This window comes from Phyllostomus discolor, chromosome 7 (assembly GCF_004126475.2).
Source record: "Phyllostomus discolor isolate MPI-MPIP mPhyDis1 chromosome 7, mPhyDis1.pri.v3, whole genome shotgun sequence".
In the NCBI taxonomy this organism is placed as follows: Eukaryota; Metazoa; Chordata; class Mammalia; order Chiroptera; family Phyllostomidae; genus Phyllostomus; species Phyllostomus discolor.
The window spans coordinates 98,918,040-98,932,742 of record NC_040909.2 but is presented as its reverse complement, the minus strand read 5'-3'; positions in this window follow the sequence as shown (position 1 = coordinate 98,932,742).

Genomic DNA, 14,703 nt, shown 5'->3' with positions numbered 1-14,703 from the left:
CTGTTTTGAAAATAGCGCTTTATTATCTACAATCAAACATCTGTTTTTTTAAGAAGCCATAAAATTCAGCTCAATTCAATTCCTTTTTTCTGAGTACCTACAGGGTCATGTGGCACTGTACTAGTACCTATCAATACCCACTGTCTAGGGAATGTGACAAACTATTGTTGCCTCGTTTCAAGCCTCCTTAGTACCTTAAGTATGAACAGGGACTCAAAAATTACTCCTTCTCTTATGAAGTCTTATCTTTTTACTAACTACATAATAAAGCACTTTAAACTTCTCTCCATCTGGTTTATAGGTGGCTCCTTTAATGAAAATTTTGTTAGCTGCTAATTGGCAACTTTTCAAAAAGGTATTCAAGGTTATTCAGTTTTACTGCATTCTTTTTCATTTTGTTTAATAACTTGAGTAGCAACATTTACAAATTTTTAAAGAGTAATAGATGGCCTCATATAATGTTACATGTAAAAAAAGCAATGATCTAGTATACCTCTACAATATAAACTTAAAAAATTGGTGAAAATTTTATTTACTTAAATCATGTGTGAATTTCACAGAGGGCTTTTACAAATTTTTCCCTCATTTATTTAAAATTCAATTCCAGAACTTAATAATATTTTAGTTAAAAGCCTTAACATTTTTTATTTCTCTATGTAAATAATACATTAAACAGCACCATAAACAGACATATCACTAGTGTAGAAATGTCATTGTAAAAAATCAATTTTAATATAATCACTTAAGGAATTGTTTCAAATCCATTAAGGTTATTTCAAGTCATAACAATAATGGAAGGTAGGAAAGCAAAATAGGTTCAATTGAGTTGATTTTTAGACAAACTTATCCCATATTTCTGACATCCATCCTGTTTGAACCGAATAATGCAAAAGTGAGAAAGGGACTCTGGATGGTCTCGTAAGTGTTTCTGATTCAGTATGGGGTCTGAAAATAATGGGCCAGATGCATGTACTATAGGATTCTTCCCACAGTTGTATGATTAAGGGCATGCATCTGATCCTTTACAGAAATGGATTTACACAAAATTCAGATTTTTCAGTTTAAGGGAACCATCAGTTTATTTTGTTGTTTTGTGTTACATGAATAATGTATGTTGGCTTTTAAGTTTAGTTGGAAGTTTAGCTAAGTAAAAAAGTTGCCAATTTAATAAAACTTTATTTTAATGAGTAAAACACCCCCTAAGTTGCTTGTTCTCATAATTTATAGAGTATTTTCAAAAGATGAATAAGCTTTCATTAATAAAAGCTTTAGATTTAGCTTGTATAGTTGAAGGCATGCTGTATATATATTTGTAAACATTTTTGAATATACATTGTTATTCGGAATTACTCAACAGAAAACTTTATCTATTGAAAATAACATTTTTTACCTTTCTTCAGGTATCTCCACGCTGCTTCCCAAAGTGGCTGCACCAATCTGCATTCCCACCAATAGCGCACCAGGGGTTCCCCTTTCTCCATATTTTCACCAACACCTGTTGTTTGTAGAATTATTAATGGTTGCCATTCTGACGGTGTAAGATGATATCTCAATGTGGTTTTAATTTGCATTTCTCTGATGATTAGTGACATCGAGCATCTTTTCATATGTCTACTAGCCATCTGTATGTTCTCTTTGGAGAAGTGTCTATTCAGGTCCTTTGCCCATTTTTTAATTATTTTTTGGAGGGTGTTGAGTTCTGTAAGTTCTTTATAAATATTGGATATTAACCCCTTACCAGAGGTAATGGGAAATATATTCTTCCATTCTGTGGATTGTATTTTTATTTTGTTGATGTTTTCCTTTGCTGTGCAAAACTTTTAAGTTTGATGTAGGTCCATTTGTTTATTTTTTTTCTTTTGTTTCCCTTGCCTGCAGAGAGATATCTGATAAAATATTGCTACAAGCAATGTCCAAGGTTTTGCTCTTTTCTTCTAGGATTTTTATGGTTTCAGGTCTAACATTTAAGTCTTTGATTTATTTTAAATTTATTCTTGCATGCAGTGTAAGAAGGCAGTCTAGTTTAATTTTTCTGCACTTATCTGTCTAATTTATCCAATACTATTTATTGAATAAACTATCTTTAGCCATCGTATGTGCTTGCTTTCTCTGTCAAATATTAATTGGCTATAAATGTATGGGTTTATTTCTGGGCTCTCTATTCTGTTCTATTGATCTATCTGTCTGTTTTTATGTCAGTGCAATGCTGTTTTGATTACTATGGCCTTATAGTATAGTTTGATATTAGTGTGATTCCTCCAACTTTGTTAATCTTTCTCAGGCTCATTGTTGCTATACGGGGCCTTTTGTGGTTCCATGTACATTTTTGAAATATTTCTTCTAGTTCTGTGAAATATGTCATTGGAATCTTGATAGGAATTGTGTTGAACCTATAGATTGCTTTAGGTGGTATGGGCATTTCAATGATGTTAATTCTTCCTATTCATGAGCATGCTATGTGCTTCCACTTATTTGTATCCTCTCTAATTTCTTCAGTGTCTTATAATTTTCTGAGTACAAGTCTTCTACATCCTTTGTTAGGTTTATTTCTAGGCACTTTATTTTTTTGAGGCAACTGTGAATGGGATTGTTTTCTTAATTTCTATTAGTTCATTCATGTAAAAATGCATCTGTTTTCTGGATATTAATTTTGTATCTTGCTACTTTTCTTAATTCATTTATCAGTTCTAATAGTTTCTTGGTGGAATCTTTGGGGTTCTCTATGTACAATCTCATGTCATCTGCAAATAAAGACAACTTTACTTCTACCTTTCCAATTTGGATATCTTTTATTTCTTCTTGTCTCATTGCTGTAGCTAGGACTTCTAGTACTATGCTGAATAAAGGAGGTGGGAGTGGATGTCCCTGTGTTGTTCCCCATCTTAAGGGGAATGCTTGTAGTTTTTGCACATTAAGTAGGATGCTGGCAGTATGTTTGTCACACATGGCCTTTATTTTGTTTAGTTATGTTCCCTCTATTCCCACTTTGCTGAGAGTTTTAATCATAATTGGGTACTGGATTTTATAAAATACTTTTTCTTAATCTATCAATATGATCATACAGTTTTTATCTTTATTTTGTTTATGGGGTAAATCACATTTTATGATTTTTGAATGTTCTACTGACTTTGCATTCCTGGAATAAATCCCACAAAAATGGATCTGCCTTTTGATCAGTGGTCCCACTTCTGCAAATGTACCTAAAAGAATCCAAAACACTAATTTTAAAGAATATAAGCACCCCCATGTTCATCGTAGCATTATTTACAATTACCAAGATATGCAAGCAGCCCAAGTGTCCATCAGTAGATGAGAGGATAAAACAGCTGTGGGACATTTACACAATGGAATGCTACTGAGCCATAAGAAAGAAGAAAGTTTTACCCTTTGCAACATCATGGATGGAACTGGATAACATTATGTTAAGTGAAATAAGCTAGTCTGAGAAAGAAAAATACCATGTAGTTTCATTCATATATGGAATCTAATAAACAAAATGAACTAACAAAGAAAATAGAGACAGATGCATAGACAGAGAGCAGGATAACAGCAAGCGGGGAGAGGAGAGTAGAGAGTAGAAAGATTGTACAAAAAGGAAATAGGACACATGGACATGGACAACAGTGTGGTGATTGCAAGAAAAACAGAGTATAAAAGGACAGGGCACTAAATGATAATGGAAATAAATACAATTAAAAATTTTAAAAAATATTTACACTGGACTTGCCATGTTTACAAAATGCTTTCACATGAATGACTTGAACAATGTCTGTTGCACTTGAATGAAAATATGAAAGAATTATTTGTCTCAGTTTATTCTCTGAGAAATTCAGTTTTTTACTCCTATATTTCACAACAGGAAACTGAAGTTCAGTAATCATAGAACTTTTATTGGCAGAACTGAATCTAAATACCAATGTAATTTATCCCCAATCCAGTTTTGTTTGCTCTACATTTTTAATTAATAAGATAAATTGTAACTCCATCCTATACAGAATAATAGGATATACTATATTCTTCATTTCTTCCTGATTCTTATTCATAGCTTCTATGTCCTTTTTTCACACTGCTTTAGTTTCCATTTAGTTCCTTGTAATTGTCACTGAGTTCCTTGAGCATCCTTATAACCATTATTTTGAATTCTATGGCTGATAAATTGTTGGCCTCAATGTCATTCTTTTTTTTTTTTTCTGGTGATTCCTTCTTTCCTTTTGATTAGGGGTAATTTCCTTATCTTCTCATTTAAGAATACTCCTTTAGTTTGTTTCTTCATCTCAGGTTGCTCTGATTTTCCTGCCTGTCTTCATGATGTGGTCTTTTGTGGTAAGGAATTCGGTGAAACTCAGTGGTACAGTCTCTTTGATTCCTGTTCTGGGTGCTTTAGAGTTGCCCTTTATTCAGTTTATGTGGGTTGTCTTATTGTACTTGGGCTTTGATTATTGGTGGCTCATTCCTCGTTTGGGATCTCCCAACCCCTGCCACATCTTATATGCTGTTGTATAGGTGTTGGTTACAATACTACCAGCAAAAAACAAACAATACTACCAGGAAAATAAACCTACACCAGCAAACATACCCCCTGCCACATCAGTGATATCAAGAGCAAATGAACAGAGATTAATAAAGGTGGAAAGAGATTAAGAATATTATAAGATAGGGAAAATGAACTAGATGACTAAGGGAGAGAAAATTGATTTTGAGAGGGAGGAGGGAAGAAAAATAATAAAAGGGAATAGAAACAAGATAAAAAAAGGGAGAAAATAAAATTGTAAGTAAAAAAGGCAGGGTGATCAGAAAGTGGAGTAAGAAAAAGGAAGAGTATAATATGAGGTTTTAATTTAAAAAGTAGTGAAACAAAGGAGCAAAATTTTGAAGATAAACCACAACAGGGTCAATAATAATGACAGATGAACAAAGATTAATAAATATAGAAAGAGAATAAGAATATTATAAAAAAGAGAATTTGAGATCTACAGTAAAGAAAAATGATTTTGAGAGGATAGAGGGAGAATAAATAATAAGAGTAAGGAATAGAATCCAGGCTAAGAAGGGGGGAAAAATTCCAAACTCAAATAAGCAAGAGCCAGAGGAAAGCAAAATGGAGTAAGACATGGGGAAGTAACCTGAGATTTGAAATTAAAAAATAGTGAATAAACGGGAATACAACTGAAGAAAAACAGCAATAATCACAATATCATACCAAACAAATCATAATTAATAGAAGTAGAAAAAATAACAATATTATAAGAAACGGAAAAAGACTGGCAGTTGACTAAAGGCAGAAAGAATGATTTTGAGAGGATAGAGGGAGGAAAAATAGTAAGAGCAAGGAATAGGAACAGGGCATAAAGAGGGGGAAAATAAAATTTACAAGGAAAATAAGAAAGGGCCAGAAGAAGGCAAAATGGAGTTAAGACAAGGAAAGCTACTATATGAGGTTTTAAATAAAAATAAAATAAAAAATATAAATTAAAAGGGTGAAAAATACAGGACAAAAAAATAGTGAATTAGTTGGAATACTTTTGAAGAAAACAATGTTAAAGGGCTATGTGAGAGAGAAAAAATAACACAAATTCTGAAGAAGAATAAGGTGGAATTTGTCTCAGTAGCCTTTGGTGTTTGCCTTCTGTCTTCTTCTGAATCTGCCTCTGACTTTTTATCAGTTCGAGGTCCCAGGGTAGGTAGTTCGACTTCTAGCAGCATCACATATGACACCTTGACCTAATTCCAGACTGGGCTTCTATTGCTATTGTGAGGTTGGGACCCCTGGGTATCCCCTGGGAGGCACTGTTCAGTCCCCTGGGAAAATTGTGTGTGTGTTCTCCTTGCCCTTGCACCACCAATCCTGGTCCATCCCAGCTTATTTCCAATAATCTACAGTTTCTAGTGAACAAGCTGTTGGTTTCAAGGGAGAGGTCAGTCTGTGTAAGAGGGTCAGATCTTTCCCGCCTGGTTCTGCCTGCTCTGTGTGATAGCTGAGTCTGAGCAGGGTCCTGATTACCCCTTGCTTTATTGATTTCTGATCTCCCTGCTTTGCCAGCCTCAGTGGAATAGGGCCATAGGAACAAGTGTATTTTGTCTTCCTGAGAAAAGTTTAAAATGGGTCCTTTCTCAGAGATACTCTTCCTGACTTTTTCCTGCAGATATGCACTCTGCAGGGGGTTCTTGAGCCTGTCTTACCAATCCTGCAGGAGGTGGTGGCCGGGTAGTCAGTCCTCTTTCCAGGGGTCTTATTCCTGCCAAGCAAGCAGTTCTACCTGGCTGCAAATAATCTCAGGCAGTCAACTCTTGCCCACCTAATTCCTAGTCCACTGCCCTCATAATAGACACAGTCCTGAACTCTCCATTTTGCATAGCTCCCTGCTTGCTGGCCATGCTGGGCTGAGACCAGAAATCCCTTTGCTGTGTGATTTTCTGATCTCCCTCCCCAGCTGTATTCAGCGGGAGCAAACTGCACTTTCAAAGTTGTCCCTCTGTTGGCAAGGCAGCTTCATATGGGGTCCCTGCTCAGTACGCTTCAGCTCCCCTTTTGAAAAGCCTTTCTGTGGCACATCTACTGCAGCACCAAGTCACTGTGTGGCCTTCTGCCCACACCACCTCTCCACAAAGCCAGAAGTCTCTCATGGCTGGCCGGCTGGCCTTTCCGTCCCTCTCTGGCATGCTTCTGGTTGGTGTTTGGCACTGCAGTTATGGATGATGAGCTGCTCACTGTGTGTGATCTTGCACAACCTTCCAAGTCACTCCTGGCCCGGGTCTGTGGGCTCCTCTCTCATGACTGGGGCCCCCTGCCCTGGGAGGGGTGGGAGCCATAAAGCTGTGATTTCTGATCAATCTTTCCACATCTACAAGCACCAGACCTGGGGTATTTCCCCTTGAACTTATAAAATCTCCTTATTGCCCATTGTGAAGAGTCCCCTGTACTCCTTGGCTCAAAACTTCATATCAGCTAGGATTCCATTGATTATTCAAGTTTTTTTTTGGAAGATCAGCTGAGAATCTGAGTTGGGGGCAGGAGCAAGTGGGCTCAGCTTCCATCTACTTAGCAACCATCTTCCTAAATCCCAACTTTTCTTTCTTGAAGCTTACATTGCAGATGGGGAGAGAGTCAATAAACACAATAAATAAGTCAATGGTATGATATGTTATCAGGTATTAAACAGTATAGAGAAATAAGCAGCAGTAGCATGGGAAGTATGCTCTAGGGTGGAGTGGCCAAAGATGGCCTCACAACATGGTGTTTGATTAAAGATTTAAAACATGTGAGGGAGCTGGCCAAGCTGTTATGTCAGCGACCCTCTGGGGTAGAGCAGACTATGGGGTGGGAGAGGCATGAGGAGGTCAGGATAATTGAAGCAGAAGGGTGTGGGTAGTAAATGACTGGGTCAGAGGACAGAGGTGGGGCAAGGTGGCAGAGATCATGTGGACCTTGTAGGCCATTGTAAGATCTGTGGCTTTTACTTTCAGTGAAATAGTAAGTCATTGGAGGACTTTGAACAGAAGAGTGACATGATTTATTGTGTCCTTCAGGATTAGTTTGCTGCTGATTTGATAGTAAATTTTAGGGGATGTGATAGAAACAAAACCCCCTATTTGATAGCTATAGGAATAATCCAGGTGAGAAATGATGGTACCATGGGTGAGTTGTAGCATGAAGATGGTAAGAGATATATTTTAAATGTGCCACTGACAGAATTCAGTGTGAGGATGTAGGAAAAACAACAAATCAAAAATAACTCTCTAAGATGTTTGGACTTAGCAACTACATAGTAATATTAGATTGCCCTCAACTGATATAGACTGTGGGAAAAGCAGGTTTGGAAGTGGAGGGAGATTGTTCTTACCATGTTTAGTTTGAGATGTCATTTAGCCATCAAGAAAAATATGTCAGCAATTTGGAAATAAGAGTCTGGAATTCATAAATTTGGCAGTTACTAGAGTATGATACAGACCCTAAATGGTACATAAAGTCTTGATATTAGATGAGAGAGGCTATGCTGTGATTCTAGACAGAGAACTAAAAACAACCAAGAACTGAACTTGATCTACACCAGTGGTCAGAGATGGTGAGGAATCTGAGAAAGAGGTGGATGAGAAGTGGCAGTGAGTTAGAAGGTGAGGTTTGAGCACATGAAGCCAAAGGATGAAAGTGTTTCAAGGAGGAAAAATCAAGTGCAATGAGTTCTGATGTTACATTATGGAGTTTCAGAAGAAGGTTGAAGAGAAAATCCTTATTGGCATTTGTTAAAGAGAAATAAATAAATTTTTAAAAACTTGCTATTTAGGGTGGTGGAGAAATAGGTCTTAGGTGGTAAGAGAAATGGGGCTAAGTAGTTTTTTTCAGAAGAGGAAAGAAATATAGCATATTTATATCCAGTAGAAAGAGAAGGATATTTTAACCCAAGAAAGAGAAAAAATTTCTGGAACAATGTTCTTGAATAGACAAGAGCTATAGATTCTAATTCTTGGTGAAGGGGATTATATGGGGATGCAGATAGCTTACCTACAGTAACAGGAAAGAAGGTAGAATTGAGGGCATAATTATAGGGAAATGAATGATGTATTCATGAACATTTGGAATGCTTCTATTTTCTGAGAGAAAGAGGGAGTGAGGACAGATGCTGAGGATAAGAAGAGTAGAGGGGTGTAATTGGTGAAAATTTAAGAGGAGAAAGTGTACAATTATTATGTGGGGAAGCCAAATAACTTGGGAAAAAGAATGTAATTACAGGCCAGTGATAAAAGCCTATTACGTTCTCATGGATGTAATAACTATCAAATCATTGTATCAGCCAGTTAATATTTATTTCTTCTTATGATGCCAGCTACTATCAGACACAAAAATGTTATAAAATATGGTACTTTCTCATCAGAAAATAATGATTTATTTGTTAAAGTAAGTTATTATTGATGCACAGCCTGTTAATGCTCTTTTTATATAAAAATTATGCACAATTTATATGCAATTCAACAAACTTTTATTACATAACTACTATATAAAGTACTGTAGGGAATAATAGTATACTGGCATTGTTCTTTAGGGGTATATGATCCCAGAATATAATGAAAGAGAAAGTGACTCCACAATAAAGCCTGAGATAAATGCTGTGGAATTCTCTTAAAGAGGGAGAGAGAGAGATAGAGACATAGAGGGGAAGAGGGAGAAAAAGAAGGAGAGGGACAAGGAGAGAGACAAGGAGAGGGAGAGAGGTCAATGCCAATGGGTGCAATTTAAGAAAGTCACAAGAAAAACATGGGACTTGATATTGGTTCTCCAGGATATGCAGAGCTTTGACAAATGGAATGAATGAAGATAATAGTAAATTGTGCAGCACATTACATGATATATATGGCATATAGATATTAATTTAAGAACATTTAAAATAAATACAAAACTATGGTGACAAAGGTATATTTTGTGTTGTGCAGAAGTGGGATAAGTAGAATTCAATAATAGTAACTTTAAACATTTGTTTATTGATTAGATGCCCTCTAAAAAACTGAACACTTTTAATGCAGTATCTCATTTAATCTTAAACAAAAAAGAAAGGCTTAGAAGTTGCCTGGTGATGCATAACTATTTAGCTGGACAGCCATTATGTTCCAGAAGCATTTTACTCAAGACTCTTCATTAAATGACTTATTTGGGTCACCTATTCTTAAACTGAATTGGTGAATTAAAGAAGGGAGGCTGGATGTTTAGACAGCCTGGTTAGATTCCACATCCTGCTTGACTCTGCTTCTGGCTAGCAGTATGACAATACCAGTGTTAACCTCTTTCTTCCCACTCAGTTTGAGGTCAAAACGGCCAGTGCAAATCCTAGGGTGTGACTTGGGAATTTGTCCAGTTTTTATCCTCTACACCACTTTAGACATTTATTCTTTTCTAGCCAGGTAGCTACCCCATTTCTCTCTACAAGGAGTTTCTGTTTCTATTTAGCCCATTCTGATTGATAATATTCCCTCTAAACTTTTGGTGACCTTTCTTTTCAAAACTTTGCCACCCCCACTTGGTCCTTCTTCTGCTTTTGCTTCTAAGCACCTGGGACACCACATTTCTCAACTCCCATGGGCCTGGGAGATGTAATCAGACAAGTGGACATAAACCTGGGGAATCAAAAAGAAGCCAAGAAATGAGAGCTATGTTCATGGGAAAACCATTGTCCCATTTTGGGTGGAAATCACAGATGGCGAAAAGGCTTAATGTGAAAGAACCACTCCCCCCCGACTACCCTGCCTCCCAAACAGATGAAAAACCTAGCACAAAATCTTTGAATGCTAAAACTGCCAAGCTAGGTTTTTTGTTTGTTTGTTTGTTTTTGGTAAGAAGTGGGAGAGTATTTAGTATATTTAATCAAAGAAGTAGCATACTCTATATTTTTCATTATGAAGGTTAATTTGGTGGTTATGGATATAATGGATTGGCTGGGGAAGAGCCTTATGCATTAGTTAATAGAACTGGTCTGGAGTTATGGAATTAGGAAGGCAAGGAGAAAGAAATATGAGAGAACAATTTTGGAAGTGAAATCAATAGGCTATTATGACTGATTAAAAATGGGGCCAAGGAAGGGGCAGCAATGATGTAATTCTATCTCAAGAAGTGCTGGATAACAACATGTGCCTTTGAGACTCAGTGGATGAGATTACTAATGAGAAATAGAAACAAGAGGAGAAAGTGCTTTTGTGCCCAGGAGGGTGGTGTGCAGTGGTAGAAACAACACTTTATTTATTGTGAGAAGCTGAGGTGGGATACTATTTTGGACAAAAATGTATCCTCTATGAGTTTATTTTTCTCAGATAAATATGTCTCATGCAGACTGTTTAAATGAAGTATGTGTAATATTTGTGGAAGTTCCTAATCCAAAGGTGGTGCTCAAAACTTTCTTTGAAACTGAATCTCTGTGTAGAAAGGGGACTTGGTCTTAGTTCATCCCAGCTTGGTTATCCTTTCTATGCTTAAAGATGCCCCCCAGTTTCTGCACCATAGCCATTCTGCTCATATTGAACAGTCATGAATGCAATTTTCAGTACACTGTGTAAAGTGTCTTCCTAAAGCATCTATTTTCATGAGAACTGCAGCAGCTTAAGGTCCCCATGAGATTAGTACTGGGTTGATTTGTAGTCAGGAAAGGAATTTGTGCTTTAAAGAGTTTTCTAAGTGATTCTGATGAGGCAATTCTTTAATAAACATTCTATAACTTCATCTACATGTCTTATTTTGATCACTAAGTACTATAGAGAATAAAATGATTATACTGTAAGCAAATTGCTATTGTTTCCAATGACTGTCTTCTCCAAGTGTAATATAAAATTATATGGGTAGAAGTGCTTTGGAAAAACAAAGAAGCATATAAAACAACTTTAAATGTAATCTTGAGATAAAAGAATGATTTCCTAAGAAAATGATGGAACTAAAAATTATAATTTTCCCATAATAGCTAATATTTATTGAAACTTTCCATATATTATTTATAATACATGTATTGTATCTAATATTTATATTTTATTATTTCCCATTGTACAATTGAGGCTTAGAAAGGTTAAGTGTCTTTCCCAAAGTCATAAAGTGACACAGCCAAATATCAAAGCACATTTTATTGCCTTACAGGAAAACTAAAAAGATTTTTTTCTGTTGTAGCCAAACAGTGCCTGCAAGGAAACTCATGGATGTGGTACCACAAGAGAGACATGTCCACATTTGAAAGTAAGCACAACTATTTATGTACTAACATGTTCTTGTTCATCACATTCCTACTTGTTTGCATGGTTAGTGTTATTATGTTATCAGAAGTACTTAAACTACAACAAAAGAAACTGATTCCAAATAAGGAATAATTTGTGATTTTTACTGAAAATTTTTCTTTGACCTTAGTTCCATAGAGAAATCTGTGTGATAAACCAGGTATTGAAAATTCAGAAAAAAAATGTAAATGTAAATTGAAGAAAGTGAAGAGTAGGGCATTAAAGACTTATTTGGTCCATTTCACAATTTTGTTCAGAGATTGGTCTGAATTTTGTTCTGTGATTGGTCTCTATATATGAAGTGTAAACCAAAACATCTGAATCTACCAAGAGTTGTTTTACATATGGGAAATTTTATATTTGAGTAGTTATCTACTTATAGTAGTCTGCTTCTTTTTAGTTGTGTGCTTTTTAAGACTTATACAATTTAATGCCCTGAGTTCTATTTTTTCCCAAACTAAAATATTTCTTTTATTTGGTAATTATCATCCTGCAAAAAAGGGGACTTGTAGACCTGGCTTTTCTTAACTAGTGTTTCTCAGTCTTAGATGCAATATAATATCATTTGAAGAAGTTCAAGTACTATTGATGCTCAGATTTTACTGCAGACCAATTATAATTACAGAAAGCTTGGCATGGGATCTGGGGGTGATGTGTAATGAAGTTCCCAAGTGATTCTGATGTGCACCAGATTGAGAACTTGAACTCCATGTTTGCAGTCAGGTATAACATTGGAACCTGTACTCAGTCTTTTATGAAAAACATGAACAGTAACAAAACCAAAATTAAGTTCTCAATATCTGTAATCACTACAAGAACTATAGACTGTTGAAAGTTAAACTGAAAGCTTTGTGTGGGACAATCAAAATTTATGGAATGTGTATGACAAAAAGATTTTCAGACAGAAATGTGAATGATTCTCAGGGAAATATAATTGGTACTCAGATAAGCTTTTGAATCTAAGGGCAAAATTACAATTCAGACATCACCTGGGTAAAATTTAGCTTTTAATATCTTCATAATAATAAATCTGAGTTAATTTTAATCCTGGTTCTTAAAAAGTCAAACTTTCATTTAATGTTGCAATTTTGATCAAAGTCTACTTCCAAATAGAACAATTTCTTCTTATAAAGTTTGCAAATTTCCTAAGGCCTTTACTGTGGACACTTTCACTGTAACAACATGAGCAAAGAAACCTGGAAAATTGAAGTGCAAACAAACAAACATTATATTTTTTACTAATTCTTCAGTTCATATTTTTTTTGACAAATGAAGCACTGGCCACTGCATATTATTTATTTAGCTTTACTTAATTAAAAGGAGAATTCTTTGATTTGTCAAGTACTTGATTCTTTGATAAATAATAGATTGCATGTAGAAGTTGCTTTAGAGTCTTAGTTGAATGTTATGGGATCTTTTTCACATCATCAAGATTTACTTGAACTGAATGTAAGTGTATGAGCTCTTAGAAAACAAATCTAAATCATTGCAATATGCCAGTGGTATACTATAATGGTTGCTGGAAAGACACATAGCCTATAATTACTTTGATAATAAGGGTTCCAAGAAGTACCTGTGATTGACCCCCACAAGGCTAAGGGCCATCTCAACTGCTCAGGGCATTTATTGTGCTACAACCAGTAAGAGGTCTCAACAGGACACCTTGAGACTACAAATTGAGTTACTTTGACATTCTTTTTTTTCAAGAGTGATTTCTAGTTTTGATGTCATTATGAAAAGCTGTTACTGCTCCCACTGTGTTCCCCTCACATAAATTCTTACTTCTGTGATTTACTTTTACCTCATTCTTTTTCAAGGAAAGTTAGTTTGGTGTCATTTATTTCCTTATTGTTGAAGTGTTCTCTTTTTGCCCTTTCCCTTTGCCTACTTCCTTCCCTTCCTTCTTCCCTCCCTCCCTCCCTTCCTCCCTTCTTTTCTTTTATTTACCCCCTTTCTCTATTTCATCTTTCCCTTTATAGTCACAATTGCTAACCATAATCAAAATACAACAGTGAAGAGATATCTATTTAAGGACATAGGTCCACAGTAATAACAGTTCCAATTCTTAGGGGTTGTTTTGAAGTGTATAAATTGAGCTATTATTTCAGAGTATTTGAGCTTCTTTCTTTTTTTCTAGTGCTTTCATCTAGTTCTGCCTTTTAGATCTTTTTGCATCATTTTGCAAGGTTTTTTAAAGTTTTCCCTTTGTGGAAATGTATCACTTTGTTGAATCTCCTAGAATTTTTATTGATTTGCAATTCCTTCATCTTGTGACAAATCCTTAGTTATCTCGAATGATATATTTGGTGTTTTAGCATTCCTTTTATTGTTTGCTATATATGTTCTCTTTGATGTTTTGATTTTCCAATCTTCAAGCAAAGTTTTTATCTTGAGTTCTCAATGCAGAGTTCTCAACATTTTATGTTTGAATACTTTTTATTGAGGTTAAGTTTTTAAATAAAATTATTAATAATTGCATTGTCCCTCCCTTAATTGGTACTACTTGATGGCATTTCCAAAACACATGGCTGGCAGTTGTATTTTCTCTTTTTTATGACTGTTGATCTATATTTGTCCCTTTCTTTGATAAAATAAACTGTATTATGGCTCTTAAGCTGTTATTCAAGTCAAGTGTCTTTTCTCTGTATTTCAAAGGTTTGTTTTAAGTCACAAATGGTATAACATGTAACATTGTTAACTGTAAAGCATTGTGCAGAATTAAAAGATTATTATTACTTGAAAAAAGATATATATCTTAATCAATGTTAAACTTTGAAAAGTGTCAGTTTAGGGATTAAAGCATTTGATGGTAAATAAAGAAAATGGGTAAAAGAAAGAAAAAGTAATATCTGAAATATTAAAATATGAAGAATGGTAAATAATATAGTTTGAGACAGCATCTAAGAATGAAAAAAGAAATTGGAAGTTAGTACTAGTGTGTGATGATAAAAGATCATCACAAAA